This window comes from Rattus rattus, chromosome 4 (assembly GCF_011064425.1).
Source record: "Rattus rattus isolate New Zealand chromosome 4, Rrattus_CSIRO_v1, whole genome shotgun sequence".
Classification (NCBI taxonomy): Eukaryota; Metazoa; Chordata; class Mammalia; order Rodentia; family Muridae; genus Rattus; species Rattus rattus.
The window spans coordinates 118,825,316-118,848,106 of NC_046157.1; the positions used below are offsets into that span (position 1 = coordinate 118,825,316).

At 44.1% G+C, this 22,791-nt stretch overlaps 1 long non-coding RNA gene across 9 annotated transcripts in view; it reads right to left on the minus strand.

Moving 5' to 3' along the window:
• LOC116899335 overlaps window positions 1-22,791 on the minus strand; it is a 44,782-nt gene that overhangs the window by 21,369 nt on the left and 622 nt on the right. Inside the window, exons 1-2 of one of the 9 annotated variants that reach the window (XR_004387713.1) lie at window positions 21,539-21,766; window positions 8,293-8,327 (exon numbers count right to left, since the gene is read on the minus strand). The exons of 1 other annotated variant lie outside the window; for it this stretch is intronic. This is a non-coding gene — a long non-coding RNA (uncharacterized LOC116899335). Of the gene's footprint in view, window positions 1-8,292; window positions 8,328-11,630; window positions 13,083-14,114; window positions 15,137-15,162; window positions 15,576-15,771; window positions 15,793-21,538; window positions 21,767-22,791 lie in introns of those variants that run through there. 7 more of the 9 variants (XR_004387715.1, XR_004387710.1, XR_004387716.1 and 4 more) reach the window with 7 other exon arrangements.

A 22,791-nucleotide genomic window follows, 5' to 3' on the forward strand; every position in this document is an offset into this window, starting at 1 on the left:
CACATAAATGGTAAAACGCTTTTGTGAGACACAAGAAAATACTCCCTGAATATTTTCCCAGGCTCAGTGACCAAATTAAAGGATCTCCTTCCTCCTATGCGAGTCTATAAACCTCTCTGAGCTGGTGCTCCACACCTAAGTTCTGATAAGTAGTATCTCGCCTGAACTAGAAGAGGAAACAGTGTTTCAAAATCAGAACAATGAGAACAAGCAGGGCGGAAGCAGCCAAAGGGCTAGGAAGCATTTCCCAAAACACCACACATGCGCATCAGCCATCTCGTCCGTTTTCTCTCAGGACCATCTTCCATGTTGGCTGCAGATCAATGCTGAGTCACTGCGAATGGCGCCCACTTTTGACTTACAGAGTACTTTCTCTATTCAGGTTCCTGCATCTCTGTGCTTCTTCCCACAAAGTCCTTATGATACTGAAGTGGTATTAACCAGACATATGCCTGTCTGCCAAGAGGCATGCTGGAGTCTGCAGGGGGCAGCACAGCCGTGTACCAGCTAGCACAAACGGATATCACTCTGCCTTCTTTGATGGCTTTATCAACAACAGACAGAGAGTTTTCAATATGGATTGTCCTAGGTAGAAAATGGAATACAAATCCCCTGAACCACAATGCATCTGTAGGCTGGCCAGGAACTCAGCTAGGCCCTGGCAGGCTCCAAAGGAACAAAAGGAATCAGAACTCCCAACTGTGGGCAGTCATGTCAGATCTCCACCCATGGAGACAAAATAGCATCAAAAATGGACAATATATGAAATGTAAATAAAGAAATATATCTAATAAAATTAAAAAGAGAAAAAAATGGGCAATGTAGTCTCCACTCCTTTGAAAAATGACTAGCCTCATGCTGGAGAGATGGTTCAGCAGTTAAATGTCCTCCTCCGGAGGCCCAGTGCTCAATTGCCAGCACCAGGCCCTACTGCTCACAGCTACTTGTAGCTCTAGTTCCAGGGAATCGAGTGCCCTCTCCTGTTCTCCACATTCATGTGGCATTCTCTCAGACACACAGACACAGACACACACAGACACACTCACGCGCAATGTATATACAATACCTACGTATAAACAGAAAATAATAAAAATAGCTCTTTGCGGGGTGTGGTGGCTCGCGACTTTAATGCCAGCATTCCGGAGGCGGAGGAAGGTAGAGACATCTGTGAGTTTCAGGCTAGCTCAGTCTACACAGTAAGTTCCAGGCCCTGGGTCACAATATAACCAAATTGTCCAGATTGAAACCTTGCTGTAGGGTCAGAGCCCGGGTATCGTTCTATCAGAGAAAATGGCGCAGGGTGTCAACTGGCAAAGTGCTAAGAGGGAAAATTCTGGCAAGGTATGTTTCTGGTTTTGACATTGCTTAAGGAGGCAAGAAAAATCATAGCCATGGATGGTGGGGGTATATATAGCATCTCTGTTCTGCTTCAGTCATTGCTTAAAATTTAGTGTTTAATTTTAGGAGAATGAGGGTGATAGGGATGAAAACCAGGACCTCACATACATATACCAGGTAAGGACAATACCATTGACCTATGCCCATAGTCTGTATTGCAATCCTGAAATCTATCTATCTATCTATCTATCTATCTATCTATCTATCCATCTATCCATCCATCTATCCATCCATCATCTAACTAGCTATCCTCTATCTATCATCTATTTATCTATGTCTGTGTGTGTGTATCTGTCTGTCTACCTATCTCTGTGTCTCTCTGTCTTTCTGACAAATCATCTTCCAGAGAACCTGAACATTACCCGTTGTTACACTGAGGTTTGATCTCTCCAAAATATAAAACAGAGGTTTGGTTAGGAAAAGACAAAGGGAAGGTTGGTAATTGGAGTGCAGAATGCATGTAAGTCTAATCCATTCACTCAGCCAAAACATGGATCTGACATACCACAAGGGCTCTAAAACAACCTAAGGGAATCTTTCAAGTGACCCTCTCAAGACTGCTGCACAATGGGGTCCCACTAGCTCTGAAATCCGGGTCTACATGACAACACAATAATTAAATGTGAGGTGAGAAGATTCCAGAGCCTTCTAGAAGTTGAAGTGGCACTGTGCCAAATATATAGAAATTCAGAAACAGCCTCTAGACTAAGGCTGTTCATGCCCACTGGAAGAACATTCTATGTGAGGAGAGTGGGTGCATCTAGCTGACCATGTCACCGAAGCCTGCAGAGGCATGAGCAGCTCTCTCGAAGGAATAACAAAACTCCCAGGCCACTTCTGTCATTCTCTGAGTGCCCCTCCGAGGAATGAGGAATTCTTTCTGACCTCTGAGGTTGAAATACCATGTGGAATCTTTCGGAATCTATCAAAAGCCTGGCATCTGTGCACAGCCCCAGAGCCTCTGAATTCAAAACAGGACCATTTCCTGGCTCAGAACTCCATCTTCAAATTCCTTAGGCTCAGAACTGATGGGAAAACAGATCCCCATGCGTTCTTCTGATTTGGAAATCATTCAGACTGACAACAGATAGGAAATTGACAAGGAGATTTCAAATCTTCCATTTACGTCGTCCTTATTTGTTCTATGCGGTAGAGAACATAGCACCCTTAACCTTGATTCCTCACTTCTTCCAGCTGAAAACGGAGTTAAAGTGCGTGTAAGAGCTGGAGGGGAGGGGGCTGTCACGTTTGCTGCGCCACATGGGCACTGTAGAGGAGTTGTACAATTTTAGATGTCTTTTCTCCCAAACACGTCTCTACAGTGTCTGTACACTATTCAACTGAATGACATCACCTGCGCTCCACATGGAATATTCCCAGGAACAGCCCAAGAAGGAATGCTAAGTGCCCAAGCTGGAAAGGACACCTGAGGTCATCAAACTATCTTTTCTTTACATAAAGGAGGCTCACAGAGAGTAGGCAGGGCTTACCTACTCCTTACAAAAGCCAATTCCTGAGGTTTTCTAGAATTAAAGTTTTTCCACTAGTAAAGAACCTCTCCTAGCTACTGACAGAGGTAAAGCATTCTCTGCAAAAGAATAAATCACATACATGCACACACATACACATACACACACACACACACATACACACACACTCAAACACTCACACACACACATACACATACACACACAGTCACACACACACACTCACACACACTCACACACATATACACACACACACTCACACACACTCACAGACACATATACACACACACACTCACACACACTCGCACACACTCACCTACACATACACTCACACACACACACACTCGCACACATACACACTCACACACACTTGTATGCATGCACTCAATTGTGTATCAACTCAGGGGTTTCTCTGAGCACCTAAACCTCATCTCTTAATGCTTAACAGATGCATGACCCCCAAGTTAAGAAATTCTGCCCCAGAGTAAGCAGCTTTTCTTTTTCAAAACTTACCAACTCTGTAATATACTCTAGTCCTAATTGTGTGATCTATAAAATTCTGAGGGAAAGCAATTCCAACAACTCAAAAAGATGATTTAATCCCTAATCAATATTTCCATATTTTTAACATGTGTCAAGGAAAAGAAAATGTTCAGGAGAAATTGAAACCTATACATATTTCGCTAGTGATTTCACATATGGACCTGGAATATCTTTTCTCCTAATATGGAAATGGCTCAGCAGTATTTAAATGACTCCTTATTCCAAGTCATATAAATATGCACCAGATGTATCTTTTGTAAATGTTATGTTTTTCAAGTTCTCAGCATTTGCAAGTAGTTGAAAGCTATGTCAAGCATGCTTTAATGGGGCATAAAAGTGTATTGTATTCAAAGAGATAGCAGGGCTTTGTAATAGGGAGAAATACAAATGTTGTCGATGGATACATTTCCACTTATTGATTTATGCTACACAGCAAAATGGTCTGGATTCTTTACCCACAAGTTCCCTACCAGTTAAAATCTAACCACATATAAAAAGAGCCATGCCTACATTAATGGGTTCTCTAGATGACAGGAAATTACAAACACAAAATCAGCTCCACTCCACACCTAGATTTAATGGATAAGAAAAGCTGAACCCAGAAAGTGTTACACTGAGGCGACCACAGCCTAAGCCACTGTGAGAGAAAGTGTAGGAACCCAGAGTCCCTGAATATAAGGAGCTTCCCCCCTCGCTCGTCACTGTAGCTGCCTCTGATCTGCACAATGAAACAAACAAAACCAGAAGTAAAGCATGTATCACTTGTTCATTTTCTGAAACAAGTGTGATCTCTGTTTTCCAAACTGTGGAAGTGTCTTATGGGAATTAAGTGCCGGAAGTAAAATGTCAGTGGTCAGCATTAATGATTTTCAAAGAATATTGTAACGCTTTCTCTGATACAAAATTTATCTGACTAAAAATGAGCTTTTGCATTGAGACTAAGCAAGGGTCCAGTAAACTCTTCTCTGAACATTTTTGATTTTATATATATACATCAAAGTAGTTAAGAAATGTTTTCATGTCCCACGGCAGCCACCTTGAAAACAGTTTGGGTTTTCGTCCTTCTGTAAATAACAGTTACGAAGAATGATGCCTCGCTGTAAAAGTTATTTTTTCTTTTTGTTAAGGAAAGAGCAAGTCCTATATTCCAGGAGGCTCAGGCATCTCTAGAGAGAACAAGGCACTTCTCTGCCACGTTTCAACAGCTACAAACTCTCACCCACTTCATTTCTTCACCGTACACTGCCTTGAATTCTTCCTGGAGAAATAATATTTAAATGATGGACCAAGTAGTGAACCATCGTTCTCTGAAACCCAAGTAACTTTTCACTTTGATCTTTACAAATACATTTTGCCCTTCTGAGCCCAGTGACAGCAGTGAAAATCTCATGTAAAGCAAAGTTACCACTGAAGTTTTCACATACTGCATATCCCTGTCACCATGAGTGGAGGACATGTGTCCTCTCCAGCTCCAGGTGAAAATACAGATTTTCTTTTTTCTAGCCAGCAGCCCATAGTCCATATTCCCTCTAGAAAGGGACTGTAGGCAAGGCTAGCTCAGAGTCCACCCTCCATGGATACTGGGTGGATCTGAAACACTGTCACTGCCTCCCAGGCAGTGTCATGACTCCTAGGATGCCTGGACAGTGCTCCTTTGTGTAATAGGTGTTCACTATTCAAACTGGTGTACAATGCAGTGCCATCGGCAAGCCCCGGTGACCCCCCACAACAGGGTCAAAGCTCCTGTACCAGTAGCCAATGTCCTGGGTAGGGGTGTTGCTTTCCATCAGTAAGTGGCTTTCTTTCTCAGGGTTTGGGGAGATACAGAAGCCAAAACTGTTCTGACTATGCAGGAAACACAAGAGAGAGTATAGATACAACCGTGCACTTGGCAAGATGCTTAGCTTAACCTACCGTGCTTCGTGTAAATGCAGTATCCACAGAAGAACCGTGCCAAGTTAATTAGGGAGCCCATCTTCTGCCCTCATTTTCCCAAAGGGCTGGAGTACAGAGAAAATGAACTATGAAGGTCTGTGAGACCTCAGGAACATTTGCCACCTTTGTTCTGATACAAAATGGGCTGAGGAGACTGAACCCACCAAATGTCACAGAACCATCTCATAAAGTAACACAGAGGTATCCTGAAGGGGCAGTGTCCGGAGAGCTCCAAGATGTCAGGATGGACAGAGAATGGAGGCATCCAAGCCCCACCCACATACACAGAAATTTGGAAAATAGTAAACCATCGTCATAGAAAGACATTGTCTTTAGCAGACAAGATACAACTTCAAAACCATGGTGTCCCCATAACATGACCTTGCCAGGTGGTGTATCCCTCTGTCCTCCAGCTGATGCCTCTATCAATCCCCAAACAGAGTCCACACTGGGGAGAGTCTGAGAAGAGGAATACATATAAGGTTTAAACTTCCGTATCTGATTCGTTAGAAGTTCTTAGCAAAATAGTCTAACATTATTAACGCCACCATCCATATTGGCTTTATGGTGATGGAAATTCTTGGAGTCACCCTGCTCACAAAAGAGAGGAATTTATCCAGAAGAAGTCAACTGTTCTCGTCTCCCCTAAAAGGAATTGAGCAAAGAATGCTCAGTCCTGGTGGGTTTAGGTGCCCTCCATTCCATGCAGAGAAATTCAGCAAAAGAAGGGGAAAGAAAGGGAACGGGATCCAGATAAAGACCCACACAACTGCCTTCTGCCACATGGCTTTGGCATGTGCTCATGGGCATGGTAACCTGACCCCCTTGGCAAAACGCAGATGGAGGGTAAGAAGGGCAATTCTAGACAGAGCCAAGGGAAGATTCCCCTATGTTGAAAGATCCTGCGGCTCCCTCTCTCTGTTCATTGTGAAAACAATGGCCTTAGCTTGTTTTCGATTCCCAGCAGGCACAAAAGGAAAATCCTACCCAATTTAAAGTGATGCTAAAGAGACATCTATTGGGAAAAGGAGTTTAAACTGAAAAATCTCACATCCAGCTGGTTGCTATTCCTCCCACCAAGTACTCTCCCTAAGAACGCTCTCATGCTAAAATTGATAGCTGACAATAGTCAGCGAAGAGGTTGGCTTCACAGCATCTCCTACCAAGCCCACCACAGCCAGTCCTTGCCTTGCCTGAATTGACCCAAAGGCAACGTCCTGAGATACCAAGTCAATGTTTCCCCAAGGCCTGCCACTCAGAACTGTAACACCTTTAAAACATAAGGCTCAGGTGAGGATTTAGGAAGAGAAAACAAACCATAACCAGTGGTTAACGCACTGATCCTTCACAGGGAAAAATGTATACAAAACTTACTTCGATGCCTACAAAAATCAATTTGGCTGTTACCCAGTGTCATTAAACTGCAAGCAAAAAGTCAGTTCTTGAGACACCTGGTCCTGGGTTGATGTCCAAGGCTCGGAATACAGAGCTGATATACAGGCCAGACCCTCTGAAGAGACGTCTATGAGGCTAAGTCAAACTGCAGCTACTCCCAACCCTCACAAGAGTCAGAAAAGCCTGGTGGGAAGCGTTTAGTAAAATGTGGAGCTTTGAGTGTCCTGGGGGAGGAGAAAAGAGTCAGGCTGGTCACTTTTTCCCTGAGGGATTTCTTAGTTGATGCATCTTCCTTCCTGTTCACAGTTGATTTTACTCGAAGAACTCTCATCACGTAGGGCCTGGGAATTTCACGAATGAGACTCTTGCTACCACATAGCACAATGTCTGCTGCTGTCCGTAGCTCTCCAACGCCAGGAGTGGGCAGCAGCATTATTTTCAAGATGGATTTTTGTTAATAATAAAGAGGGGTCTTGAAAAAAATCACAGCACAATGGTTTTTAATGTTTGAGTTTGAGGTTTCCTTTCTTCCCTTCCTTCTTCTTTCTTTCTTTCTTTCTTTCTTTCTTTCTATCTTTCTTTCTATCTTTCTTTCTTTCTTTCTTCCTTTCTTTAAGGCTAAGGCTAAAGGCAGCTGATAGTGGCCAGTCCTGATTGGCCAACATCTGTTTCTTTACAGGGACCTTACTTGCCAAGTAGCTGGACAGCCATGCCCATTTGGTATTCATGGGAAGTGCTTGCTGAACAATAATGACAATAATTGCCTCTCATTCTTGTGTTTACAACACTGCCAAAGTATCATTAGGGCCTTATTTATAGATAATAATGCTTATTAATCACAAGTATTTGAATTTTGGAATGTATTAGATTAATATTCTTTTGTACCTCAGTTCTGTACTAATGCTGTGAAAGACATTTACTGAATGCAACTCATTGGGAATGCTTATTTTGAGCTGAAAAATAATGTGTGTAATTTGCAGGTGAAAGATAAAGAAATTACATGGCTACCTCACCACAGAGACCAACAGCCAATGGGCAGAATCCGGCCCTACCTCTCAAATGAGAAGGAAAGAAAGCAAAGTAAATATGCCTTCCTTTTATTAATTTGTATTTATTTATTTTTTTGTAAATACTTAGACGAAGGCATCCCTGACAATATGTGTGTCGCTCTGTTACCTTAAACCTTCCGCGGGTGGAGCACTTTAGGAAAAGGGTCTGGGATGAGGAACAGTCGTTTCTTCCATAATAACTTCATGGTGCATACAATTTTAAAACTCAAAGGGGGAAATGAGGTGGCTAATAAAGACCTACTTGTTACATGATCCCCCCCCCCTTATTTACTAATCCCTTTCTATATGTTTAATTTCTCTGCAGGCACATAGGTAATCTGGTAAGTATTTTTCTATGCTTATGTGTAACCAAAACTAAGAGTCATTAAAAATTTCAAAGGAGTATTGCCTTTTTTTCCCCCTGGGTTAACACAAGGCCCGTTAGCATAATAAAAACAACTTTATAAATAAACAGACAGTATTACCGGTTCATGATCCACACAGCTCCTCTTTCCTGAAACTGTAACAAAAAAAAAAAAATAAAATAAAATAAATGAAATCGGCTGGGTTTTCTTCTCCCCTAGCACAGAGTTTTATTAACGCTTGCAGTGTTCACACTGTGTGTAGCTGAACAGTATTCAGTGCGTTTAATTAGGGGTCTGCAAAGCAGAGGGACAGAATTTGCCAGTAATTTTTCAGAATGAAAGCAAAGTTTATCAACAGAAAGTCCAGGTGCTCTTTCCTGTAACGATATCCTCAACTAGATACCATTTTAAAAAAAACTGCCTGTAATTAATGTCTACTAATGTTCTTTAGTCAAACCCGTATCGGTTCAACACCATGCTACCCTACTGACTACATTAAACGGTCTCCAGCCCATTGCCACCCACAATAATTAACCTCGTCCTTTCTCCTGCTCTCAACTTTGTCCTCTGGATAGAGTAAGGGGGCTGCACCTTTAAATCCACCAAAGAAAACTGCCCCTGCAAGGAAAGCTCAGAAGGCTTATTGAGCAACTGAATGTCTCCAAGTCGGATCATCCAAGAAGACTAAGACCTTAACTCATTACATGTGAGACACTAACATAATTCACAGCTTAATATAAACGACCTTTGTGTTCCCAGTTGGGCCCTTTACATGACTCTCCTGAGTCAAAGTAGGAAGGTGACCAGTTACCTAACAATTCAATGGGTATCCATGGTAAAGTCTGGTAAGCCGGGCCCCTCAACTCCCTTTATGTAAACATGGGGTGAATGTCCCCAGACACAATGATGTCAGTTCTGTACAGGGGCGTATGTCTGTCTCTGCCGACATTGCTAGAAAGAAGCATCCCGAGATGGCTGACAGACTTAATCCAAATCTTCCAAATCTACTTAGAATAGCTAATTTAGATTGTTCAATTTTCACTATTTCTTTTCAGTAGCAAAGAGGAAGGGAAGGCAGAAATACCTGAATTCTGTGAATAATTAACTCAATTCTCCAATTTATTCTCCTTCTTCAGACATGGCCTGATCATGTATTAAAAGATGCTGTTCCTTGGATGAGGAAAAAAAGTAGACTCTGAGAGACCACAGATAACTGATGGCCTACCATTGTTTTGGAAGGATGGAGGTTGAGTCCTCATACCTCCCCAGGTTTCTCAGAGCCCCTACTATATATCTTACCCAGCTACTTAGAGTCTTGGCATGGGGAGCAGAGTAGACAGCTATAGAAGAGAAAATGGGGGGGGAGGGAGGGAGGGAGGGAGAGAGAGAAGAGAGGAGAGATTAGTCTATGAATTTGAGTTTAAATTTGAAGGCATTGAGAAGATATTTCTTTATTAAAAATGGTTTGACAGAATAACTTATATTCCACCAACACCCTGCAGTTTTCTACGAGCCTAGTTGGATATAAAACTTGAGATCTGTCAACATTTTATAGTTACCCTGATTTAATAAGCATTTTTTCCTTCATTTCTTTTAACTGCCAAATTTTTTAATGAAATGGAATCTTGGTGCCTACATTCTGGGGGTTTCTTATTTGCTACATTATAGTTCTGTCTGTTTTTAGACCATGAATGCCAAAGCCTTTATTCTTACAAATCTCTCTACATGTGTAATTTGAGCTTGCCTAACTATTTCTTTACCCACTTCATTAATTAAATTGACAGAAAAGGTTATTTTCCCATGTCGTAGTGAATGACTCTTCAGATGAATTTTTGAATGAACATTTCACTGTCTTAAGTTAGTACATATCCCTGTGTCCTTAGATTACACCACAGCAGCAGACAGAAAATTTTATCAAAAAAAAAAATAGGCAACTCATCTTAAACTTCCGACTAAAGAAATTTTTTTACTTCTTCTCGATCTTTGTTTTTATTTTTTTTTTAATTTTTGAATTGTGTTGTGGCCATCATTTTAATGTTGGACTTTTAAAGGTATTAAGAAAATAACACTGGAAAACTATAAAGTTAAACCAATTTTTATTTCACACATTTGTCACTGATTTTTGGAGGCCCCTGATGAACCATAAACTTTTAAGTGCTGTTCAAAATAAACAGCAATGAACTGCATTGCGGAATCAGTGTCATCATGGATGTGTACACTTTCCAAGGCAGATGTACTTTTACGTAGGCTCGAAAAGTCAAGATTATCTTATGGTAGCCACGTAAGTGAAATTCATGAAAAAGTTCCTGATCATGGTCTTCAGGAAGCTTCAAAAACTTTATCAATTTCAGTTGTTCAACTCGAACCGATACCTCTTGAAAGAGAAAATTCAGGTCCTACATTTCTTTACATTTGGTTAACACAAACGAGCATTTGGACTCCTGCCAACGACTGTCAATTTATTCATTTTGACGGTAATCTTTAACAGCAACAACAACGAAAAGAAGCTTCCAAAAACTCAAGATTCAAGATATTACTTAAAAGAACCAGGTACGTGGCATGTCACCCCATCCATGCAAACCATTTCAAAGGCAAATACATGCTTCAAACTTGCTTCTCTAACTGTGTTTGCCTACAGATCACCTTTTAATGCACAGAGAGGCCCATAACAATAAATGCCTTTAAAATGAGGAAAATAAAATAAAATCGATGCTCCCCCCCCCCAGTGTATTAGGATCTAACTTTTGGTCTAAGAAAATAACATTTAATCTATGGGGGGGGGAGAACAAAGGTTACAATGCTTCAGATGGAATATTTATATTTCAAATGTGAGTTTTTGAAGTATGTTGTCATTTTTCTTTTACACGAAACACATTATTTAAGTACATGGCTCTTTTAAAGGGGCTGTGCTTAGAACGGTACTAGGAATCTCCTCTTTACTGGAGTGTCAGCTACCAAAAGCCCAGCTCTCATTTGAAAGGAAATTTTGAACTGTTTCAGTATCATGCACTCGGGTCCTCCTGCTCTGAGTTGCTACTGTTTAATGCATTGTTAATCACAGAACTTCAGAATACTGCACATGGGCACGTTCTATGCAAATATATTCAGTTGGGGTATGTATATATTTTGTTATGTTCTGTACATAAACATCTACCCTTGTGCATATGTATATTTACATCATGTGTAAATACGCAGAGTATATTACCAAACTGTACTATACTTAAGAGGAGGAGGAGCTTCGAAGGAGTGCCAAGCAATATTTTAGTTAACTGTTAACTGAGTACTTTTTTTTTTAATGGAAGTCATTAAATTGCATTTTGGGTTTTGTTTTTCACAGTCCCAAAGGTGGGTGTTGACAGACATGATTATTTCCTGTTTTCCAAAAGGCCAGTTTTAAAATATTATGTTAACATCTGCTTTAAATAATTAAAAGTGGAACGGTCCCCCTTTGCACCTACCTTCTCCTAGGAAAGCCTGTGGGCACAGGTCCTGATAAATAATTCAAGGAAAAACTTAACTTTGATTTCACCAACAAAAGCTCATCCACTGAAACACTAGCATCCCACGGTTACCATGCTTTGTTAAAATGTGGCTGCCTCCAAATTATCTCATGAAAAGGACTGACTGACATTGTATCAAGATGCTGGCTGAGGATGGCCTCTTAAGTTAGGCTAGTGTCTATTCCAGTAAGTCAGAGGCTTTCTCCAGGACAGTAAGGTCTCAAAGAACTGTGTAGCATCGTCTAACATTATGAGGTCTAAGAAATATGTGTATACCATATTTACTCATGACGTAAATATACAAGGGCACAAGCATACATGTTTATGCATATAACAAGGTCTATCCACAGCCCCACTGAATACATTTACATAGAACGTGCCCATGTACAATGGGCCAAACTTCTATGGCTAACAGCAGCAGCAGCTCAAGAACGGAAGAAAGGGAATCTTACTCATACTGAAAAATACCAAAGATAGTTCTGAATTATTAGAAATCATCGAGGCAAATGTACAGTAGAGGGTAAGCGCAAGCAAGCATCAGGAGGTTTTCTTTCTATGATCTTCAGAAATCTAGTGTTATAAAAAAGCACTTAGGTTCACAGCCTAGAGGAGAAGAAAACCTTTCATGTGTTTATAAATATTTCGTCCCGTCCCCCCTTGAGAAGTGAACAAACTGGACTGGACACAGGAGAGGGAAAAAGTTCCTGGTTAATGATTTAAGAGAGAGGAATTTATTTTGTCCCAACTTTCCTTCAACTAGTCCACCTTTTTCTCGTGGAGAGATAATTGACAGCCCCTATTTTGTATGAAATTATGGAAATCGCAGACTAGAAGAATAGGAAGTCATTATTTCAGAACTGAAAAGAGGTAGGTGTCTTTACTTCCTCCTAAAATTTCCCATGACTGGAAAGGAGCCAGGAAGTTGAAACGGTGCAAGACAGACCACGATTGTAGGCTGAAGCCCTCCTCCCTATTCCTCCAAAAAAACAAAAACAAAAAACCTTTTAGTCACAGTCCTTAAGACCAAAGCAAGAGAAAACCACTACCCTAAACTCCCTGAAACGCAGCTTCTGAGTGAGTGGGCCTTAGGCTAAAGCAAAACCAAGCCGTCTGATGATGCTGTCTGTTAGCTAGTATTGTCCCTTTAGGCTTTACTTTGGCTCACGTGGAGCCGGCTGTCCATAATAGCCCTGGACCATGAGGGACCACAAGGAAGATCTCTGGGGATCTGCAGAGATGACCTAACCAAAAGAGAGAGACGCACAGTGGATAAAGCACAAGCCTGGGGCAGACGGAGGACTCTAAGCTCTGCACTATAGGTACCCACACAGGCGGAAAACAACTAGCATTGAGCATCCTGCTGCGCCTCCTGTCCTGCCTTTCCAAGCCCTGCCCTGCCCCGCGCTGTCCTGCGCGCGCGCCTCACTCACACGCACACGCCTTAGCACACGCACACACGCGCTCACGCACACTATTCCCAACAGTGTCTCTGGCCAGACCGTGGGGCGACGTCCCCCTTTAAGGGCGACGGCCCTGCCCTTCCTGGCGCAGCCCCCTCAAGGAAGTAGAGAGGCACTGCGGGCTCTGGAGCGCGTGGGCCGAGGCCCCGAAGAGACAGGACGGGCAGGTGGCTGCAGGGGCGAGCAGTGGCGGGAGGGGACAACAAGGATCTGGGGTGGGGGGTGCATTTTTGGTAGCTCTTTCCTGCAGCCGCTGGGAACTCGCCTTGGGGAGGGCACTAAGTGACTGATCGCACCGCCTGAGTTGGGGCTGTGCCGCGCGCAAGGGGGAACCTGGCTGGCACGCGGGCAGTTGAGGGACCCAACGCAGCTGGGCACAAGCGCGAGCCCTCTCCGAGCCCGCCTGCAGAGGGCGCCCTCACGGTGGCGCCCGCGGGGCTACCCGCCATCCCCAGAGCACTAGGGCTAGCTCCCTCCGAAGGGGTCGGGATATGTTACGGTCACACTAGTCACCATCTAGGGCCAGGAGACGTCACAGTTCTCAATCCTTTTTTGTTTGTTTGTTTTCTATGCTCGGTAGCTAAAAGGTGCCTGGGTGCGGGATGCAGGGAGAGATAGCCTGCTGACCAAGTGATTCTGCAGGGTCACATCTCCACTGCGTATTGGGGGGCGAGGGATGTCTTTTCCCTTGAAGAGCCTCGCAAAGCCAGAAAAGTTTTCTACCACTTGTGTGGGGGGCGGGGGGGGGGACAGAAGATGAAGTATGAACCTTGCTTCCTAGGGATGGCCAGAAAGTATTTGAAATCTTGCGGACACGCAAGCTCTTTCGCTTGACACACGCGGGGTGACTGGCACTGTCTTAGGAACCCCGCAAACAGGCTGGGCTTTAGGCTGGAGGAGGAAATGCCCTGTAAACCACGTGCCTTCAACCACGGGGTTTTGCCCACCCTACAGCCTTGATCACTTGAAAAGCGAGAGCCACGTTCCCAAAGGAACAAGTTCAGGACCTCACAAGGACATCGATCGAGACTTGATTGGACCCTGGACTTCTGCAAGGACTAGTGAACAGAACCGGAGGAAAGTGTCTGATTAAAACTGAGAGCAGATTTTGTGACACTCCAAACCCTAGTAGCTCCGTCCCCTTCTCACTGCCTAAGTTCAACTGAGCTTGAGAGAGTGACATCCCTCCCTTCTCGGTGCCTTCCCCAAACCAAGCCAAGGCCAGAGGTGTGCAGAAAAATTTTTAGAGACACCCCACTTTATAAATATGAGAATTTCATCAGGCAGCACAGACTACTCAAAGCGTTCCGTTTTTCTGCGATCCAATTTTATTAGGATTTATTCTCATTTGTGCTCGACTTCTCTGGGGAAATAATGCTTTGATTAATGTAATCCTGGCCCAGGATCCGCCTCACGCCCCTCGACCCTCTCCCAAGAGAAAGGGCCTGTTTGACAAACAATAACAGAGGCGCAACTCTTGCAATCTGCCCACACCTTTGGGGATGGCTGGGAAGAGGGTGACACTCGTTCACACCCAAGTAGCTAAAAGCAGCGTGGAAAGGAGGGAAAGAGAGAGGGCTCTGTGGTGGCCGAACTTTACAGACGCAAAGCCCTAGGTACTTAGGTGGAGGGGAGAAGGGAGGGCTCTTGGGGTAGGGCCCGAGCCTCGGTATGCGAAAGAGTGCGTAGATTCCAGTGCGCGCCTCTCCTCTGCTCGCTCCCAGTATCTACTTCTTTGTCCCTCGCCACAGGCCTCCACAGCAGAGATCTGCACGCTGTGGTTGTGCAGCTCCTTGACCCCAAGGGTATATCCACAGCGCCCACCCGCGGCCCCAAAGCACCTAGAGAACAGGTTTTCCGGGTTAACCAACCACACCAACCTGAGACGCCCTGAAGTCCTCAAAACCCGAACCAGAAGCCCAGACCCTGGGACCCAATTCAACGGTTTTCCTCATCCTCATCCGTCATCCAACCATGCATCCATCCATCCTTGCATGCATACATGCATGCATGCATGCATGCATGCATACCATACAAATCGGTGGACAGAAGCGCGGATAGTTCTTTGCCCAGCTATGGGCTGAAAACGGGCGCCCCCTTTGCAGCTCTCTTGCCTCCTGCTCAACCAAGACCCCCTCCGCGACGGGAGAACAGCTCAATTACGGAGGGAGCAAAGAAACGAAATCCCCGGCTCAAACGCCCTGCCCACCGGAGCTTCTCAGGTCCCCCTTTCTGTAGCGCGTTCCCCACCCCCACGGTCCCCAGCTCAGGGGCGGTCGGGGACGCGCGGCGGTGCTAGGGGTCCTGCCCCGCTCCGCGGGAACAAAGCCCGCCGCGGGAGCTCGTGGCCGCGCTCAGAACGGGTGACAAAGGCAGGCAGGCGGTGCCAAGCTCCAAGGCAGCGCTCCTATGGCCAGGCGAGAAGGAGGCCCCAAAGATGGGTACAATTTGCACCCAGATTTTTCTGGGCTTCTGTGGTTTTTTGTTTTTTTTGTTTTTTGTTTTTTTTCTTGTGTGCCCAAAGACCTGTTGGGTGACTCAGCTCTTATCTATCTGGTCCTGCAACCTCAGCAGCCTCTCATGCCCGCTCCAGTCTCCTCCATCTCACCCAGCTTTTCTCTCCACCTCACTCCTTTTACCTTCTCGCTTTGAGGGTTAGCTTTTTTCCCCTTTTTTTTCTTTTCCATGGAAAAGCACTGTTAACCGGATTCTGCAGACCGCTCTATGTTCAAATAACATTCTAAAAGACCTTTCTGGGCAGTCGCTGGCAGAAAGGGGGAGGTAATGGGAGCCTTTTAATTTTATTATGCAAACTGCACTCTAAATAAAATAAAATGCCCTTAGAACGCGTTCGAAGAAAGACAGACTTAGCCCTGAGGCCCAACAGATTCCTGCCGAATTCGGCAAATGTCCCTGTCGGCTCCCACAAATCACATAAATGGTAGAGTCGAGTCGGGGAGGAGAGAAAGACAACACACACACACACACACACACACACACACACACACACACACACACACCGTGGAATGGAAACCCCATTCCATATGAGAATGGGAACTCAAGTCTCCTGGGGGGGGAAGTTCTAATCGTGCATTCTAACCCTGGATGGGAATTGCTGCCAAGACCCTACCAATAAAATCGTACAATTTTTTAATTTGGGGTACTTTGAATGCTGTGTACTCCAAGCAAAATTTTACTTGATCGGTTTTGTGGGATAAAAATGAGAGGAACACAGTCCTCCTCGGCATTTGACAGAGTATATGCCGCGACTTCTGGGTGATTTTTTGTGTGTGTGTGTGCCCTGGTTTAATACTCAATTGTTTGATGTTTATCAACTGTCGCTCTGAGCCAGGGATCCTTTCCTCCTCGGGCTTTACTAACCAGGGTCCTTGCAGAAAATTTAGGCAGAAAGGCAAATATGAAAAAGCAATACTGGACACACAGGAAGCCATTGTGAGCAAGGTCACATCATTCTAACACCTAGACTTCCGTTAAGTAGTTTAGTGGCTGAAATTATATTCTTGCAAACTGTGGGATATCAGAAGCATCAACTTTCTGCGAATACCCTCGCCACTGTGCTTTCTAAAGTGGATAGCAACGACTACATTTTCTTGAAAACACCAGTAAAGTAGGGCTGTCCCAGGCAGGCACTGAGTTGGAGAGGACCCCAGGGAAGGAGCAGAACAGTGAAAGGAGGGCTCCAGGAGCAGAGGAGAAAAGAAGCCACAGAAGCACTGTTTGGCAGATGTGAAAAGAGCAGCAGCCATCAGCACGAAATGCCCGATCTACACCAGGCTCCTCGGACAGTAGCTAAGGTCAAATGTCAAAACAAAACAACAACAAGAAAAAGGCACAAAAGTACAAGAATTGCTCTCTAAGATGCTACACCAGCTTTCTTCTCCGTCCCAGCACCGTTTGTTGGTTGGGCCTCAGAGAAGATGCTGTAAAACTTAGAGGCGATGCGTGGTGGGGGAAGACCTCAAGCAAAGAGTAACTCCAATCTCTTAGGACCAGGACTGGTGCACGAATATAATTTACCAGACACCTCTGGTAAAGCTCAGTTCATATTACTGGGCTGTTGGTTTTTGTTTTTTGTTTGTTTTTTTTTTATAACACGCACACATCCACACACACACCAAATTTACCTTGAAATATTTTTCTAGCTAGGACATATCCACGTTTGTTGCAAATGAATCATATTTTCACCATCACCTCTAGTCTATCAGCTGGGCTCTGTGTTACCTAGTGCTAGGAGTTGAAATTTGAAAGAGACCATGATGTCGGGGAGCACAGGAAGGGTGGTGAAGGGCAGCCAAGAATAATCCATTAGTTGCAGCTTCTCCAGCAATTGGAAGAGAGCATTACCAGCCTTGACAGGTCCATGCACACAGCTAGAGTGAGCAAACAGTTGGAAATGGGTTGCTTCAAAAGCACATACAGGATTACTGACTAAGTTACTGTGCTTCCTCAGTTTATTTTCCACAATTAGAAATGCCCTCTAGTTTAAGAAGGAGGGAACTTACTTTAAGGAATCATAGTGTCTTTGAATTCATAATTACTCCTTCAAACTGTTCCCCAAAAAAACCTAAGTGCTCGCTTCCTTCCTTCAGATCATATAGACCAGCTATTAAAAGGACACAAAGCAGGGGCAATACACACTCCAAAACCATAGCAATACCCAGAAATGGCTTGTTCACTGTCCACTAGGTAAAGCCCCTTTTCTAACCAAAAGCCGGTGCTGCAGAGCCCCCCCCTTTTGTATAAGCCATACAGTACAGACTGTAGGTAGGTTGAACATTTATTTTAATGTGCAAATGCTAAGAGAAACTGCTTTCGTGTTGTGCTTTATTGGACTGCCTTATCATTGTCAAATGGAAGCCAGTGAGGAAGTGCCCGGTTCATCTTGGGCACATCTGACTCAGGTAATTTTCTACATTCTCTCATTTGGCAAAAGCAATTTCACCATCCTCAACAATTAAGTCTGTAGCTTTTGCCCAGAACTTTGGATCTTAATTTATACCCACCTTGACTATTCCCACCCCCAAGACATCGCAGAATTCTAACGTGGTCCCTGTAAAGTAGCAGCTCACCTCAAATTAACTTGTTGCTTTACCCCCAAATTCTTATATTCTGCCTCTTTTACTGAAAGTTATCTAAATCTATAGAAATCACGAGGGTTCCCTCCACTTCCCTGTTCTTTCGAGTATGTTTTTTGAGAAAGAAAGGGGGGGGGAAGCAGCTGCTTAGACAACCACAGCTCCCAGGAACTATAACACAGGAGAATGGGAGAATGTGCTGTGTGAAGAATAGGGAGGACTTGGCCAATGTTTTGCGATATGAATGAATTTTTTAAAAGTGTCTTTTTCTACTAGTACATTCTGAATGCCTTGAACAACCCTGGGCGTGCAAAGCAAGCTAGGTTTTGGGTCTTGTCCCATTCTGTGGACTTCTAGAAGTCTTTTGTCTGCAACGCAGTGCTGAGGAAGAAAGCAGTGTTTGTGCTCAAATTACAATTTCCCCAACTCTCCACTTGGTTTTATTAGCACAAACCTGACAGTGCATTTCCTGACTAAGTGTAAGGTCCAGGTGAAATCAAATGGTTCAAGTGTATCTGAGTGAGTCTCTCTTGCTTGCATGATTCCTATAATCTTTCAAACCTAGATGAGCTTGCCCTTCAATCCAACCCTGACCTGCTAAAATTAGTTTCAAAGAAAAACTTAAGGCTGAAGCCTGGTTGGCTTGGAGCAGTGTTGAAATGAAGCCAGTGGCAACAGCCCCCACCCCTAGAGGAGCAGCAAAGCCATCAGAAAGGTCAGGCTTTGTGACTCTTATTCACAGGTGCCTTCGGCTGCACTGTGGAAGCCAGCTTCACGCCCTAGTCACTCAAGCCTTGTCTTTCTTAGTAACTCTCTAAATCTCCTTGGGAAAATTGTTGGAGACAAACTGACTAAATCCTCAAAACCAACTAGGATTTGCTCTTCGCTGTTTTAGGTAGCCTCCTACTTTGCTACAGAACTTTCTGGTTCTTTGTTACGGTTTTCATTGGCAGCACCCATACACAAAAGAAAAAAAAAAAAACGTCTTGGAGGCAGAAACTTTATGCTCCACTAAAATTCCACTTTATCTGTCCTTAAAAAGGTTCAAGTCCACGGTTACCTCTACCCTCTGTCTAGATTGCATTTTCTTTTCTCTACAAAGCCTTTCAAGGCTAACTGTTAAATCCTTTGAAGAACAGTGAGAATGAAAATAGCTACTAGGTATCAAATGGACTGAAAGATCCCAGGCACCTCCTATATCCTCAAGACCCTGTTATACCCAATTGTGAGATTATGTCCTGCCGAAAGAACCATCATTTTTACATATACTGCTTCAGAATTCATTTTGCTTTCTAGTTCAATTCTAAAAAATATCTGTCATCATCAGCCTGATAGTTTCCTAAGTAACCTATACTGTAACCATAACAGAAATTCTTTAACTGTTCTCAATGTTCTCTCTCTCTCTCTCTCTCTCTCTCTCTCTCTCTCTCTCTCTCTCTCTCTCTCTCTCTCTCTCTCTCTCTCTCTCTCTCTCTCTCTCTCTAAGAGCCCTAGCCATACTTTCCAGGGAGAAACAGTTTCAACACTCTCTGACTTCCTGGATCATTTGCAGACACGTCTAGCGTGGGAGAGATCACTGTCCTGGTATTTTAAAATCTTGTGTTGTCCAATCATTTCCTTTCTTCCCTTGAACATACACAGGAAAGGTAAGGGTGTTTGTTCTTCTGGCAAGTTTGGAAAGACAGATTTGCTTTTGAACTGGCTACATTTTCCTCAGCTCCTGCTAAGTCGAGTCAGTGCGCCCCCTGCTGACTAGTCAATAGTGTACTGCTAAGCAAAGTTTATTTTGTTCAGTAAACCGTGTCATATAAAATTAACAACAACCAATAAAATTAGCTTATATGTTTCAACTGTAAAAGTCCAAAACAAAATAAAGCTAGTTTTAGTGGTCCTAGAAATCTCTAGTTTGGCTTCTCCTCTTTGGCTGAATCAAGGTCCTTTTATCTAAAGCCCAGTGCACAAACATATAGCTTAATGTGACTAGTGTTCTTCCTTTTATTTCTTTCTCTATGGCAACCAATATGCTCTGCTCAGAAATGTTCCCCATCAAGGAAACAAATGATCTTCAGGGAGCAGCTCTATATGGCATCTGGTCCAATGGAGCACACGGAGTTAACCCCAGTCAGAGGCAAGGCTGTAAACAAGGGAAGGAAACCTGGTGATTCTGAGCCCCTCCCCAACTGACACCTCTTCCTCCCTCATTACAAACCACTGCATTGATTTAGCATCAACTGTTTCCAAATAAATTACCAATTCAAAATTGCAAGGTGTTCTGTATACAAAAGTGCAGCATAATTTCAGACATTTGACACACACACCCCCTCCCAATGTGGCTTTCTTCAAAAGAACAAATCCAAGAAGCTTTTAAAAATCATCCCCTGACTATTTCACTAAAGTGAGATAATCACACTGGCCTGGACTTCACATAGCTATTTCTTTCAGCCATATTTATTTAAGTAAGTACACCCCTGAATTTTAAAAATACGGGGGGAAAGTGATAAGGAGGGATAGAGCTGACTGTCACAAATAGAGAACATGGAAAATCTGGTACTCTGTGCTGAAGCTCCAGTGTCCTTGGGGAGTGGAGAGCGGGATGTCCTGGTTAGTTTTGATTGATCACCTTCTTTCTGATGGGTTTTCACTACTGAGCCAGGAGCTGCAGCCCACCGCCTGCTCCCCAGTTGCAGCTTTAACCAGGGGGTGGGGAGGGGGGAGACATTGACTTCCTGCCTCTTCTCCCTCATTGCTTCCTCATCTCCAGCCCTCTGCCCTCTGGTTGCCAGCCCCCTCCCCTCCTCACTCGATCCTATAGCTCCCTGCCCTAATCTGGGCAGATTCACAGATCAGTTACCCCCACCATCGACAGGCCAGGCTTCTCCCTCTTTCAGCCCTGATCCTCTGGCGGGGGGGGGGGGGAATTCCAAATAAGAAACACTTATATACTGCATATTTAGTAAGCAACTCTTTTCTAGGGTTTACCCCTCCCATGATCAACAATTAAAATTAATAGATCTCTCTCTCTCTCTCTCTCTCTCTCTCTCTCTCTCTCTCTCTCTCTCTCAGAAGGGTAAAGCTCTTGCTGTGAGGGCCATTGGAATCAGTCCACCTTTTTATGTATTATTTTAGCAACGTCAGACCTGTTTTACTCACTCCCTCCGACACACTTTCCCTTCCCCTCTCCTCCCAAGCAATGAAAATAAAGCTTCCAAAGCTTCGAGAACACGAATAAATACACCAGAAAGGAAGGAAAAGGAGGAAGCAGAGAAAGAAAATGAAAAGGCAAACAAAACAACAACAAAAAAACACTTACCCAGCAAATTCCCAAGGTTAGACTTTTAAATAAAAGGTGGTGGTTGGTTTTTTTGTTTGTTTGTTTGTTTTTTTAGTTTTTTTTTTTTAAATAAGGTGCCTGGAGGGGCAGAGGAGAAGGCATGTTCTTTACTCTCCAGAGCCGAGGCTTCCTTAGCCTTCGCTTTAGACTGACTCCTCTAAGCCTGGTTCTCACTCGTCTATTATTTTCACCAAAATATATGAAAATGTATGCAAATGAAAATCAGCACTAACTGTTCTCCCCTTGTTATATACTTTGGATTTTTTTTTCCAGACAAAACAATCACACTCCGCAGAGGGAGGGGGCGGATGGGGTGGGGCGGGAGTCGGGGTTTGGGGGGGAAGCTGGGGAGCGATTTGAGAACTAAGTAGGGGGGGGAGAAGGGGACAGACCTGGGAACAGAAGTACGTTTCTGTTATTGAGGAGCACAGTGTTTGGGGGGGCTTCCCGAACGTGCACACCCTCCTTGCAAAGAGAGAAAGTGGATCTGTTTGCAGGGGCGCTATCCCGTTTCATCAGGCCACCTGAGACGGCTTTTGAAAGCGTGTACTGTGAAACTCATAGCAGTAATTTAGACAAAATCCTCACTGTATATTAATGAAAGGCGGCCCCATGGCTCTGTTCCTATCCTCCCCATTCAGTGTAAACAAAACCACGAGACTCTTTCGGTTTTTGAGCCGGATCCAAGCAAAATCGGCAGGAAAGGAAAACACGGGGTGCTGGCACCGACTATTCAAACGTCTGCACCTGGAGATCTCAGATTTATTCAATGAAATCTGTGTTCCATCTTTTATATATACATATACGCATATATAAATATAAAAAGGAACCTTTTGGAAGGGAGGGGGGAATCCGTTCTGTTTGGGGCTTTGGTTACTGCTGCCTTTTAGATCTGTTCCTACGATGGTATCTTTTCACCCCGGCAAGCAGGAGCTGGACCCGATCCTACATAAATGCTCCGCACCTACAGTTAATCTCGAGATCACGCAGAGGCTGCGAGGCTGCTGCTGAGCTGGAGAGCTCCCTCTGTAACTGAGTTCACCTAAGTGAGCTCGCTAGAGAAATTATGCATCGGGGAGAAGGCAGACCAGTTCTTTATATTCGGAGCACACCGGCAGCCGGGTTACGTTCTCGGCTGCAGCTCGGGCTGGGGACTGCAGACTGCAGGCCGGTGCCCTGCAGCTGAGGGTGCGGGGTGCAAGCACACGCACACTCATTAAGAGTCGTGTATT